The following is a 16017-nucleotide window of genomic DNA, read 5'->3' as shown; positions in this document are numbered from 1 at the left end:
GCTGTGAATGTGATGAGATGTGATGATATGTGAAAGGATGTGATGTGATGAAAATGGATGAGAATGAGATATAATGTGATAAATGTGCATGTGAATGAATAAATGGATGTGGATGAATGTGATGAGTTGTGAATGGATGTGGTGTGATATGGATAGATGTGGATGAATGTGATGAGTTGTGAATGGATGTGGTGTGATATGGATAGATGTGGATGTGATGTAATGTGGATGGAATGAATGTGATGTGATGTGGATGGATGTGAACGAGATGTGATAAGATGAGGATGCATGTGATGAGATGTGAATGAATGTGGGATGTGAATGGTTGTGATGGATGTGAATGGATACGATGAGATGTGAGTGGATGTGGAGAGATGTGGTGAGATGTGAATGTGATGTAAAGAGATGTGAATGGATGTGATGTGATGTGGATCTGGTTAGATATGAATGGATGAGATATGATGTGGATAGATGAGATGTGATGTGATGTGGACTTGGGTAGATGTGAATGGATGTGATGGGGATCTGGGTAGATGTGAATGGATGTGATGTGATGTGAATGGTTGTGATGGGGATCTGGGTAGATGTGAATGGATGTGATGAGAATGGGTAGATGTGAATGTGATGTGATAAGAATGGATGTGATGTGGATCTAGGTAGGTGGCAGTGGATGTGATGCGATGTGAATATGATATGATGAGATGTAAATGGATGTGAATATGATGTGATGAGATGTGATGTGGATGGATGTGATGTGATGAGATGTGGATCTGAATTAATATAAATGGATGTGATATAATGTGAATGGATGGATGAGATGTAAGGTGGATGAATGTGATGTGATGTGGATCTAGGTAGATGTGAATGGATGAGATGTGATGTGAATGGATGTGATATGATGTGATGTGGATCTGGGTAGATGTGAATGGATGTGATATGATGTGATGTGGATCCGGGTAGATGTGAATGGATGAGATGTGATGTGAATGGACGTGATGTGGATATGGGTAGATGTGAATGTATGAGATGTGATGAGGATGGATGTGACGTGATGTGATGAGGATCTTAATAGATGTAAATGGATGTGATGAGATGTGATGTGGATGAATGTGATGTGATGTGGATAGATGTGATAAAATGTAATATAATGTGATTGGATGAAGGATGATGGGAATAGATATGACTGGATGAGGAATAAGAAAAGTTAATTCATTTAGAAGAATGTGGAATAATGAGAAATGATGTGGAACAATGTGGAAAGATGAGAGTTCGTTAGAAACTGTACTTATGACCTAATTTTAAATGACTGTTGTATGTCAAGAATGCTGGGAAAGCATTTTGACCATCTTGTGAAAAAGGTCATGGTGGAGACCTAAGTGATAAAGTTGCAATAGCTGATGGAGAGTCAATGGAGGACGTCTGGTAGCAAGGTCGACTAAGGTCTTGACCAGCCTCGGTTCGATTTGAATGGTGAGCTTCCGGTACGGTGGATGAGGGACCAAGGAAGGGGCCTATGAGTGAAGCGAGCTTAGAGGGTGCTGACCATATGGTGCTCGGGCTCTGGGTCACCGAAGATATCCATACGTGCATCGAGGAAGAAAATGGAACAAGGAGTTAGAGTTGTTTTCTGAACTCGGGTATGGATTTGGTTGATTGGCCTTGCTGGTCCTCAACGGATGAGTCCATGACTCTTTTATATGAATCTCTTGGTTGATCTTACTGATCTTCAAAACAGAGAGTCCATCTAGATTTTTCTTATGTGATTATATTTCCGGCTATTGAAAAGGCCCTTGAGTGAACAAGTGGTGCGTTCTGGTTGCCAATGATGCCATAGGTACACCGATGAAGGAATGATTGTAAATTGGAATTCAAGATAGATATTTTGGAGGATTATGATCACTGATACTATGGTTTCATTAAAATATTATTTTCAAGACAACTGAATCTGTGAAACAAGTAATTTCATATTGGGTGTGTAAGTGGTGTGACTATCTTGAAGTTTGCTTGAAGCGCCAGCTAGGGGATCTAGGAACTCTTTTCCTTGGTACCCGGAGCAAAACATAACCAAATTCCTAAATGGATCCTATCACTACAGTGGTTGGGTGAGGTTGGCTTGGGCGGTTGGCTAACCCATGGGATTGGATAGGGTTAGACTGATGGATCCTTAAAATGAGACTCAATTCTATTAAATTACGATAGTTGAAGTAAATCCCGGATAACCCTTGTTCTATGGAAAAGAATCAACGGCTATGCCTCTTGATGAGGAAAAAAGCATTGGGCTCTATGATCCAAGTGCAAGTCTCTTCCTTGAGACTTACGGGTTCGGCTGGATCAATTTGGTTAGTGAAGACCTTGATTTGACTACGTTAGAATAAAATATCCCAGAGGAATCGCCTATGTCTGATGGGCGAGGGAAGTTTTTCCGAGTTCGGTTTTGGAAGAACCGAGGGATTGGTCTCTTGTCTGGATATCTGGCAAGGCCACAAGTGAGAGGCTCGGCCCTGTGCAAGAAGTGCTACTTCCGCTGCTGCTAGCACCCCAGAATTCGTTGCACAGAAGAGGCAGGGATCTTTCAGAGCCAAAAGACTAGTATTATGATTTATGGTTGATCATATTACATTTACAGACCATTGTTGATAATATTACATGAATATGTTGATCATATTACATTTATGGAACATGTTTTTAATGGTAACTAAATAGTGAGTTAAAATACATTAACCATTTATCTAGTTTTGAAATGTAATGATCATAGGTAGTCTCCTCATCATGGTATGTTGTATCTTTTACTCTTCATTAGATTTTTTGTCTCCAGTTCTAGTTCACTTATATATTATAATGGACTAGGTGCGATGAGCTTTTGAAGCACACAAGAGACATGAAAGATCCAAAATCTTGCCATTTTCAAAATCTCACAAAGAAAGATCTCTAAGAAAGCTCGCCAAAAAATCACACTCTATATGCACTAATATGCATGCATATAGGCCTTTTATACATTGTATCTCTATGCATAGAGAACTGTTTATACATAGAGCACTATAGGCATAGATTCCTCTTTATGCATACTAGTAGCACAGAAAGCAAAACTCCCATGAAACCTGAGGGAGTACCATTCATAGTGCCAGAGTTGAGAAATGTGCTGCCATTGAGCACAAGGAAGAGATATGGAGTGAGTTGAGTAAGCCAAAGAAGATATGGTCTAGCAAGAAGCCACATGAGCAAAGATAAATTATCCCACATGAGCTAGCAAAGCAAAGTTGTACCTCACCCATATCTTTAGTGTTAAACATAAAACTAAAATCATTTTTAGTTTAATTTGTGTGTTTTTTGTTGAAATCCTTTGCATTAGAGTGTTAGCAAGCATTAGGAGTAGCTTAATCCTTCAAAAATTTCTCAAAACCATCAAAAAATCCTTGAATTCGACTAATTTCTCTTAATGGACTAGTTTTTTATCTCATGAAGGGTGATTAATCTTGTTTAGAGAGGAAAACAATTTAGAAAATGTGTTAATTAGGGTTTAAATTGAACATATAAGTAGTTTAAATTAGTGTTTTTGACTATTTTTAGAGCATCTATATGCTTCAAAACACCTTATTACATCAATTGGAGGAATTTAACTCTCTTTTGTTTAATTTTGCCTTAAAAGAAGAGACCAAAATTAAGAGTCTAATTAATCTCCTATTTTAGATTAATTTACACATTTTTTTAATTCACATAGTTTAGCATTCCCTTACTCTATCCAATGATGTGCTTAATTGTGTGAATTAATTAGGGATTAGTGGCTAATTAGAGTCCTTGTAAAAAAGGAAAAGATTAGTGAAAGGATTAATCTTTGATTAATTCTCAATCACTTTTTTACATAACTCATTAATACTAATGAGCATTCAATGAGTAGATGCCCATGAGTTGTCAAATTATCCATTTTGGGGGTCGTTTATGAAGGGTATAAGGGGGTGCCATAAAGAGGTTGAGTTTTTTGGAAAAATGCCAATATCCCCTTAATTCAAAATTCATAAAAATACCCCCCAAGAACCCTTAAGTGTTTCACGGCGTGAAACAGTCTCTGTGCAGAAAAAAAAAATCAAATTTAATTTTTTCGTGAAGTCCGGTTCATGGCGTGAAACCCTAAGCATTTCACGGTGTGAAATACTAAGTTCTCACGGCGTGAAATAGTCCCCAAAATTTTGAAAAATTAAAAATCAAATTTAAATTTTCCATGAAGTCTGATTCACGTTGTGAACCGCTAAGCATTTCACGCGACGTGAAACACTAAGTATCTCACAACCTGCCCAAAAATTTTTTTTTTTTGATAAAATCCGTGAAGTCTACTTCACGCCGTGAACTGCACCTTGCTAGTTCACATCATGAAAGGGGTTCCATCGATCAAAAAATATATATATTAATTTTCTCGTGAAGTTCGATTCACGGTGTGAAACCCTACGCATTTCACAACATGAAACACTAAGTACCTCACAGCATGAAATAGTCCTTAAAACAAAAAACACATGTGTGCTTGCTCATTAAGGAGCAATTAGGCAATCAGACATGGCAACGATAGAGTGACTACGTGGGCCCAATGGCTAATAGCTTTGAGCCATTGAGATCCATGCCGCAAATGCACCTCCCGATCCCATTCGCCATGCCTACAACAAGCGCTTTATCGGGTTTTACATCCCCTGTCACTTTAATCCCACTTAGCTTTGGTCCCTTACCTAACATTCCCACAAATCCTATAGGTACCAACCCCCCTAGATGCCCACACCTTAGACATATTGACTCACATATGGCCTCAATGACTCATACAAAAACACGTACAGATCTCCAAAATTATGGGCAAATACGATAGAATAACTAATCCTATTCAATTCATACAAATGTTTAAACAACGATGCGAGGCCTTTGGAAATCTAAATAGCCCCACCCAGATACATGCGTTGAACCTATACTTAAAGGGAAAAGCTAGTCGATGGTTCATACATTAAGGCGGGTGATCAAGACAAACTTCAGAACCTTGAAGTCAGCCTTTATCAATGGCAAGGTGATCGGTGGAGTGCAACAAAAGAACTCTATCCAATTGAGCGTAAACCAATTGAAACCATTAGAGACTATCCTTTCGATAAAACTCTTGGACTCAAGATGTGAGTCATGGGAAAAATTAAACAATTCTCAATTGAAGAGATGTTTCATGATAGGCTTAAAGAATAATAGCTTACACAACTTGATCATTGTATCCAACCCGAAAACATTCGATCAATGTTGTAAAGAAGTAGTATGTTTAGACGACAACATGCTAGAAGATGATCATGCTACGAGATGTTCCTCATCTAAACCAAGTGAAGCAATGGCAAAAGAAAGATTGATCTCAGAATTGTCATTCCCTGAATTCTATGCAGCCTTGCTTAAAAGCTTTCCATCATCGACATCCATCATCGACATCTCTAAGAGAGGATGAAATCCTTTAAAGCCAAACATCCTTAATGCCTCTACAAGTGAGGAACGAAATGCATTGTGTTCAGTGCAATCACTACCATCCCAATCCCCATTGTGCATACAAGGCACTTGTTTTTATGTACTATTTATATTGTAAATCCTTTGGTCATGATACTAGAAAGTGTCCCAATTCATCAACATTTGACTCAAAACCTCCATCTCTCATGCACCAAACGAAAACAATCGAAAGGATAGAAACCGCTTAGAAAGCAGTTAAGCAAACACTTCAGTGTTTCTATTGTTGGTGGACCTCACAAAGTGGCAGATTGCATATTTTGGACTACTTCCATGCCCATGGTCCTGACACTTTGCAACCCGTGTGAACAGTGTGACCACATGTTCCAAGATTTTCCAAGACGAGTTGCTTCAATGCAACTTGTCTCACAAAATACAAATTTAAACATCTTAAGTGTACAAAATGGGCACTTTGCAACCCATGTGTGTGAACAGTGTGGCATTGACCACATGTTCCAAGATTGTCTAAGACGAGTTGCTTCAATGCAACTTGTCTCACAAAATACAAATTTAAACATCTTAAGTGTACAGAATGGGCACTTGTCCATGGTACCCTTGAATGTACTTACACACTTACAAGCCAAGGCACGAGAGACAGTAAAAAAGAATGCAAAAGATAACACTTTAAAATGGGTAAAAGAGCATGCCTTAAAGCAGAAACCAAAAGAGAAAACAAAACCTTCTAAACCCAAGAAAAACAAGGGACAACAAACTATCGAAACCAAGGCAAAGGCTCCTTTTCCCTATTAAGGATAGGGAAAAGGAGCCTATGGAGGACATAAACCCAAAAGAGCCAAAAGCTACACATGATGCAGAAGCATCCACCTCAAAGGCCACCACACAAACCATAAAACCCATATGTGTGACACAGGATACAAAAGCCCAAAAGAGAATTTGATCTTGTCGCATGGGCAAACATAAAGAAAACCTGACGATCCAAAGAAATTTAGAAGATGAAACAAGTTTTGGTACGTCACTTAGTGATGGATGAAACAAGTTTTGATTCGTCACTTAAGTGCACTTAATAGACCAATCAAGAAACTAGAACCCACCCAACCACCCTAAATTAAAAATCATGATCATATGACATATGTGGAACACAAAAAGCAAGCTCAGGAGAGCATACTTAGCATGGTTGAGTGTCTTACAGGATCACCTATTGTGATTGAACCTAATAATGCTAATCCTAAAAAAGTAACCAAAATACAAAACCCTGTAAAGAAGTACCGCTTCCCCTTTCAAGAGGAAGATATACTCTACACAGAAAAGTGATTAGAGGCAGATTGCACGAATTATGCAATTGAGAAAGCATGTGAGGAATTTGACGAATCCCTTACAAAATTAAAGCAATCTCTCAAAACCTCATTTGGAGGAGTGCTCCTCTCATGGTGAAGCCAACATAGCATCACCACTTGCACCTTTAACGGCTAAATATGAGTTATACAAAGACATAAAGAGCTCCATAGAACAAGCCTCCCTATAAGGATTCACAAGTTTCCAAACAAAATTCAGTTAGAATTGTTAGAGGACCAAATGTGCCATTGTACACATTGGGTACTCTTGAAAAAACTGAGAGCCAAAAAGAGGACAAAAGTGAATGGTTATATGAAACCAAAACGGGAATTAAGGCTGAAACAAAAACTGAAACATCCATGGTTCCTCTTGAAGATTCTATCATGATATAGTTGGATTTCCTTATAGGCAATGATGTTAAGCACAAACGCGCATTAATTAGCCCTCAAGCTACTCATAACATTATAACAATAGACACTTGGGTGTCATTGGGACAACCTAAACTCATCCCTAGAGACAATGGTCTTGCAAGAAAAGCCAATAGACAAAACATTGAAGTTCCAAGTTACTTTAGCTATGCTACTCAAACAATCGGTGGAGATGTAGAATTTACATTCCATGTTACCCTAGATTCCCTTGATTATGATGTTGTCCTTGGTGGAACTTGGATACGTGACTCGTATTCAATTAATGAATCCCTGCAAATAGTTACCTTGAACACTCCTATAGGTTTTATACAATTGCTATTATGGGAGGACGAGACCTTAGAGGAGCTCAAACTTCCAACATATCTTAACATTCACTAAAAAATGCATTCTATTACATTGTTTGATGTAATGGATGCAAACTAAGCCTAATACAAACTATGTGAAAGCCCTAAGAACATTAAAACCACATTAACAATAATAAAAACAATAAATTAGGCTAAAATCAAGCTAAAATTAAGCAAAAAAGCATTCTTTACAAAATAAAAAAGAGATTATTTCTCGCACAATCATACACAAATCTCCATTAAATCCATATCTTTTTTTATGGAAAACCATAATCAAGATAATGGGAAATGGCTAATGCGTAGATTAGAGGAAAAACGATGGAAAAAGCCAAGGGGTGGCTCCTCTCGACGGTGCCAAAAATGTTATGGCTCACCCTAACCTCTCTTGAAGCACATCCAATAAGAGATTACCTGGTGAACTGCAACTGTCGTGAGGATCTTTCCAATGTGTGAGCTCATATCCCTTGAGGTCTCGAAGATCTAACTCCTTGAGAAGCAATTCCACCGCAACTCCCACGAGCGTTGTCACACCGCCGCGTTGCACTACGTGTAGTCATCTCTCCTCTCACCTCACCTCACATCACTCACACACACACACTAGTATGCATTAGAGAGAGAGATTAGTAAGAGCAAGACTCAATTGCACAATGGAAGAGTATCTTATATTATGAGAGAAATTCACTTATATACATGGCCATAAGTGTTCACACTCACTTAAATTGTGGCCAGCTGGGCACTTTAGGCTCACAAGAGGCCTAATGCTATTACAATGACTACTCTCATAATATATCCATGAAGTACATCACTTGGTGCTTCATCCTACATGCTACCACATGCTCTTGAAGTGGGAATTGCCATAAATACTCCGTCACACCATTACGGGCGCCCGTCCAAATTATAGATTTGGAATGTATGACCCTTTGATGTATCTACCTTGATTCCTTGATGTAAGATAATGGTGGTATCTCTTGTTAGCCCTAGGAATGGGTTAATAGGCCAATGACCACTAGATCTTGCACAATTGAAAACCATACAACAACATAAATGAACTAAATCCAGTTGTTGAATGTTTGGTACTATTATAAGCAAATTTCAGTATGGGTAAATATTATTCGCAATTGGTTTGCTTTTTTTTAGATATGCTGGTTGCATGTCTCCTAAGACTTGGTTGAATCTCTCAGTTTGATCATCACTTTGAGGATAATTAGCTATTCCCATACTTAGCATGGTGTCTAATCTCTTGAACACAACATGCCAGAAAATGGCTGTTAAAATTTGTATCTCTATAACTAACTATATTGGCGGGTAAGCAATATATTCTATGGATAATTTCAATGAATAGCCTTGCTAACTCAAGCATAGTCACTGTCGTTTTTATTAGAATAAACTAACACATTTTTGTCAACCTATATGACCACCCAAATCAAATCATGGCCTCTGTTTGTTTTAGGTAATCTAACTATAAATTCCATTGAGATACTCTCCCATTTGCCATTTGGGATCTGTATAGTCGACGTAGAAAACCACCTACCTTTAGGCATTCTCCTTTATTGACCTGGCACTTTTGGCATTTTAAGACATTGTCCTGGATGTCCTTACTAAATCTAGATCAATAAAACTCTCTTAACTAGTGCATATGCCTTTCGTATTCTAGGATTACCAACGCTCAAAATATCATGTCATACATATAAAATACGGTGCCTAATGTATAAGTCCGAAGGTATACATACTCTACCTTTGTAAAGTAGGTAACCATTATCTATGGAAAAATTCTTCCAATGATTTCTTTCATCACTTGTAATAAGTGACATGTCTCCTTGAGACATTTCTCGAGACTTATTGCTAGTGGAAGTGTTTGTCTCGAGACTTACTGCTTAGTGGAAGTGCTTGTCTCGTGAACGGGGCTATCTTTGTTTATAGTCAAGGGATCCTTCTTATCTATGAAACTCCACACGTGGGCATAGTGTGGATCATTAATGCACTTCCTATTAAGTGATTCCAAAAATCACTCTTAATTTGAGTAAAACTCAACTCGTTAACCATGGGCATGCGACTCAATGAATCAACTCTACCACATTGTAATGTCATTTTTTATATTTCAGTTGAAAGTGGAGCTCCTTGTGAGCAACTGTTCCCATTGAGCTTTGTGTCCTTTCAACTCTTCTCTAGATAGCCATTTAATACTCTCATGATAAAAAACTATCTCAAATCTACACCATATAAATAATGCCTCAACTTTTGTAAGGCATGAATTATAGTATATAACTCCCTTTCTTAAGCTGAATAATTTTGTTGATCTCTATCCAACTTTTGAATTTCAAATGTAATAGGTTTTCCCCCTTGTAAGAGGACTGCGCCTACTACTGCATCATTACTAGCATCCGTCTCTACCATAAAGGGTTGATTCGGATGGACAACTTGGAGAATCGGAGCTGTAGCTATAGCTATCTTAAGTTTTTCAAAACTTCTTTGATGGAAATCTCCCTAAATGAAGTTCTTTACCTTTTCCTTTAAGCTGATCAATCTCAGAACAGCTATTTTAGCATAATCGCGAATATACTTGCTATAGAATCCAGACAAACGAAGAAAAATTTACAATTCTTCTAAGTTTGTGGGATGTGGCTATTTCAATATGGCTTCAACTTTCACTGGATCCATCCGAATGCCATCTTTTGATATTATGTGGCTTAAGTACTAGATTTCTTTTTGACGAATTCACATTTACTCTCCAACATCACTGCTGGGGACAAGAGGTAATCCTTTTGTTAATTCATTTGGAAACACATTAAAAATTGTTGTAACAATTGTTTCAAGGATTCATTAACTTTTTTATTTTTAACATGCTTTGATTGAAAAGACACCATGTAAACACTATGCTCAGTGAAACCACTTATGTTTTCACATGTGGAAAAGAAAATGACATCATCAAGAATCATGTAGCACAAAAAGATGTTTTTTACTTCATTAGCTTTTACAAGGCGATTGAGTTCCATAGAGCATATAAGAGGTGGGGAGTGTACATCATGTTCACCTTTTGCAAACGCACTTTCTTACCATCTACTTCAAACTCAAAAGAATTATGCAAAAAACTTTTAGACAAAGATGGACCAATGCTATATAACCACTCTCAACCTACAATAACATCCGCTTGAGTGATATGCATAACTTGAAAATCTAAATGCATCTCATGGCCTTGAATGACTAATGGGACATCACGAACTATTGTATCCCAGACATCTTTATCATAGCTGTTAATCAAAGAAACCACATACTTATGGTCGCTTGAACTTTCTAGCAACTTTAATTTCTTGACTAAAGTATAGTTCAAGAAATTGTGCATGGCACTATCATCAATCATAACTTGTACCTTGTGACCTAGAGGGTGCTGACCATACGGTGCTCCGGCTCTGGGTCTCACCGAAGATACCCACACGTGCGTTGAGGAAGATAATGGAACGAGGAGTAAGAGATGTTTTCTGAATTTGGGCATGGATCTGGTTGATTGACCTTGCTAGTCCTCAACGGATGAATCCATGGCTCTTTTATATGGATATGTTAGTTGATCTTGCTAATCTTCAATGGAGAGTCAATCTGGATTTTTATAACCGAATATATTTTCGGGTACTATGAGCTAGGAACTATTGAAAAGACCTCTGATAGGACAGATGGTGAGCATTCTGGTTGCCAATGATGCCATAGGTACACCGATGAACGAATGATTGGAAATTAAGATTCAACCGGATATTCTGTTATAGGTCCGGTCGGATCAGTTTGGTCAGTGAGATGACCTTGACTACGTTAGAGTAGAAATATCCTAGAGGAATCGCCCGTGCTTTCTGAGTGAGGGAAGTTTTTTTCGATTTCGGCTTTGGAAGAACCAAGGATTAGTCTCTTGTCTAGATATCCATGGGTGAGGCCCCGACTGAGAGGCCCTGTCCCACGCAAGAAGTGCTACTTCCACTACTAGCACCCCCGAATCCGTTGTGCGGAGGGGGTAGGGATCTTTCAGCTAGTATCAGAGCGAATTGGCTAAACTAGATCAACCCCGAGAAGCCAAAAATGTCAAAAATTTATGGAGTACTAGTAAAATATTCAAATTGTGTGATGAAATTCATACAAATTGATATTTAGAATGAAATTCCTAAATTGGTAATTGGGTCTTCAGATGGAAGTACCGCAATTGTATGGAATCCCTGACTTGCTTGAGGCCTAGATATGATGGTATTTACCCTATAATTCCAAGGACTGTGACTACCCGTATATATCGAGGGTATAACTACAGCTCTTTACTGGCAGTATATACGAGTAAATCTAAGACCTTGAAGTTATAAGAAAAAAAGATATCCAAATGATGAATTCGAATGCTGGTTGATGTGATTTTAGAATTTTGGTTGAGAATTGATGAGTTGATTGGATTCTGATTGAAAAATGATGATTCCTGAATTTTGGTTGAAAAGCGATAAGTTGAACAAAGCCACAATGAGGCTGAATGGGACAAATCCTAGTGATGATGATAATAACTGGAATGATGATTATGACTTCAGCAGATTAATGGATTGTGCTAACAAATTTCTACTGTTAACACTTGACCCAGTGGATCAAGTTAAGGGATGACAAATTGAGAACCTGCATGACTGAAGTTCACGTGGAGGAATATTCAGATAAAATTCCTGGTCTAATGGACCATTATTGTGTTATGGATATGAATGATATGATGTGAATGAATTGTTATCTGATAATGAGTTCTATATAAGGTATCTTTATCCCAGGATTCTGTTGGGTTGACCAGACTATAAGGAACCCCAGAATCAGTTGGATCTCAAGGGAAAGAGTTGTCCTCCACTGCGAGATGAGGACATCTCGCGTTTTTAAGTGGGGTAGGATGTAAGATTCTTCCCTCCAGCTTTTGAGGTTTACAAGTGTAAAAACCTCCCCTTCTGATCTTGTAATTATTCCCCTCTCTGAAATAGAAGAAGAATCCTGTTTTATCCCATTTTGGCTTGGAGAGAGAAAATGTTTAGAGGGAGGTAGTCTAGAATTGAGATATTTTTGGATATAAAAATCCTCCTAGTGTCTAAAATGGTTTCCCCTGAACAAAAATTCAAAAAGAACTTTCCAATGTGCAATTGGAATTAATTGAAAATATGTATAAAGGACCTTAGTCTAAGGGTCTAGATTTTCAGAAATTTTTGGATTATGGTCGAATTAAGGTTCCTATGGGCCAATTGGATCAATCCAAGTGTGGGGAGGAGATAAATCCAATTTATAAAAGAAAAATACCCAAAAATGAGTAAATGCCCACATAAGATGAAGAGTTGACTGAGTACAAGGTTTATTAGTAAAAAACTATGAGATATTACTAAAAAAATGAGATATTTTGGGTATAATGATACATTTTTGACACCTTGGTAAGGAGAAGGGTTCACTTCAAGGAGGCACCTATTTCACACATGTGCTGGAGTTTTTAACTCAAAAAAATTGTGATATTTTTATCCCTCCTCTCTCTTGGATCAAACCAAATCAAAAGGGAGCCAAACTAGGTCCAAATCTTGTCCAAATTCAGCCAAACTAAACTTGGAAAATTCTAGAACCTAGCTGGACTTGGTTGGACTTGGTTAGAGGCCTCCCTCACCTATAAATAGATCCTTAGTCCTTTGTAAAAAAATCTGTGAACTATACCATGCAAGTATTATACTAAAATAATGATATTTTCTATTATCCTCTAAAATTCCTCTTGGAGAGATTGGAGCTTCTCTCTCTTCTCTTTAACGATATCCAAGCATGTTAAACATTGCAAGAAGTACTGTTAAAAAAGCGCAAGATCGTTCTAATAGTTATGAGAAAGGTAAAAGAAGACCAATTAATTTTGAGGAAGGTGATTTAGTTTATGTAAGTCACAAACTTTAAAAAGTGGACAAGTTCCAAAGTTAAGTCCAAGGTATTGTGGTCCTTATACAATACTTAAAAAAATTGGAAGTGTAGCTTACAAGGTAGGTTTACCAAAAGAATCCAGAGTACATCCTGTGTTTCATGTGTTAGACTAAAATGCAAGATGGAAATAATGATTTACCGTAAGGATCCAGAGTACATCCTATGTTTCATGTGTTAGTAGACTTAAATGCAAGTTGAAAATAATAATAACATCATTGGAAAAGAAGTAATAGTTGATTTTTTAGAACCACATATTCTTCCACATGAGCTTGAAAAGATTCTCGAATATTGAGAAAAGAAAACTAGGAATTTTGTGTTTAAAGAATGTTTAGGAAAGTGGAAAAATAGACCAGAAGAAGGATCAACTTGGGAAGGAGTGGCTACACTAAAGAAAAGATTTCTTGAGATTGTTGTTGAGGACAAAAAAATTTCTTTCAAGGGGGAGGAAATGTTATGAGACTGACAAGAAACACCAAGGTAAGACTAGGAAAGGTTATTTATATGTAAAAGGTTGCATATAAATAAGGTTCAGGGGATTTCAAATAGGATATACCTAAGCAATGGTTAATAGGGACTAAAGTTAAAGTAAAAAGGGAATAGATGGTGCACAATGGAAGCCCAAGGGACATAGAAGTAGGTGCCCCCTTATAGGGGTAGTATAAGAGATATATTGGACAAGGAAAAGGCAATGTCTAGCCAATGAAAGGTCAAGAGGCTGAAGTTGGAAGGTCATTCACCACTTAGGCCTATATAACAATGAGTTTAGGGACTATTTGGGATATGGTTGGGTGGAGAATCAAAGTACTAGTCTTAAAGTCCTCAAGCTTATGATGCAAGTTGCATTATAGCTCCTCTGTTCCTCCACTCACGTCTATTTTTTGTTGGCTCATTTATTCCCAAAGCTTCTCACTTGAGGTGGATCCGAAGATGTCTAGCCTTTTTAACTAGGGAGCACTCTGCTATGTGTCCTGGTCATTTTCTAGGACTGAAGGCTTGGTGGGCTTGAGTAGGTGTAATTTGATGCGCTATAATTGACAGTATTATTGTTTCTAATTAGGTTTGCATCAAAGGTCCTAGGTGCTTTTGGATTAGGTTTTGTTTCAAATATTTGTTTTTTGTAATGCCTTTTTCCTTTGGGCTACTAGGCTCATGTGTCCAAGTTTATGCTTCTAAACTCATGTATCCATGCTACAATAATGGGTTTTTTTAATGATGTTTTTTTCTTTGGGCTATTAGGCTTATGCATCTAGGTTTATGCCTATAGACTCATGTGTTTAGGCTCACAACGATAGTACGCTTTCATGTCTACAAGTTTAAGTGTCTAGGCTCATGATTCACGGCTCATGTGTGTAGGCGCATGGCTCCAGCTTGTATGTCCAAGTTCACGTCTATAGGCTCACACTCTTTTTTGTATGAACTTAGCTCGCTTCCTTCTCTAGTGTAAAATAAACATATATGGAGAATGGAAATCTAGGAACATGGTCAATGATAGGGTTGGTATGCACTTATTACACTTATTGGGTAATAAGTGTACTTAATTCTCTAATGCAAAGAATAAGAATTTTCTTGGTACATATTGTATGACAAGAATATCTTCCAAGGACATGGGTAGGTGTGTCCGTATGGGTTTTTATGATTGTAATAATTGATATGTACTATATTAGGTATACCTATCTCCACTCTCACAGCTCATGTGTCTAGGCTCAGAGCTCACGTATCCAAGCTCATGCGTCACATGTCTAGGCTCATAGCTCATGTGTTCAGGCTCATGGCTCATGGATCACGTGTCTAGAATCATGTCTTTTTGTGTAAGATTGTGGGCTCACGTCCCCTACCCAAGAGAATGTTTGGTATAGTCTTTGGTGGTTTATGTGGATTTGGAAGGGCATGTTATGGGAGGTATATAGTAGCATTTTATCTTGCTACCATTGGACCTCGGCCTCTATACTCAAGCTTGTATTTTATCCAAGGTATCTATATTTATTACACGACCTTGAGGAGTAATCTTTGTCACACAGTAGGGACCTAGGATCTATACTCAAGATTTCATTTTATGTTTTTGACACTGTATAGTAGCACCATGTCTCCTATCTCCATACATTTATTTTAGAGTTGGTCATCAAACCACTGCTTGCATCTTAGTTTTCCATCAATCTATAAGGAGATCATCATAGTGTTTTGGTACTAAGTTTCTCTAAGGCAACTAACTTCTCTGTGAGAGGGTTTCCACTAAAATTATGTCTAACCACAATTTGGAGGCTTGGAACCAAGTGTTCCATTGGCATGATTGCATCAAGTCCAAATGTGAGCTAGAAAGGTGTGTTGTTGATAGCCTCCTTGTATGCCATGGGAGGTATATAGTAGTATTTCATCTTGCTACCATTGAAGTAACCTTCCAAATCAATTCCATCTAGGGCATGTCATGGGAGGTATATAGTAGCATCTCATCTTGCTACCATTGAAGTAACCTTCCATATCAATCCCATCTAGGGTCTCTATCTTGATTACACTTGGGA

The sequence above is a fragment of the Cibotium barometz genome, chromosome 49, assembly GCF_041138505.1.
Source record: "Cibotium barometz isolate CiBa-2024 chromosome 49, ASM4113850v1, whole genome shotgun sequence".
Taxonomy (NCBI): Eukaryota; Viridiplantae; Streptophyta; class Polypodiopsida; order Cyatheales; family Cibotiaceae; genus Cibotium; species Cibotium barometz.
Note: the sequence above shows the minus strand (reverse complement) of the source record.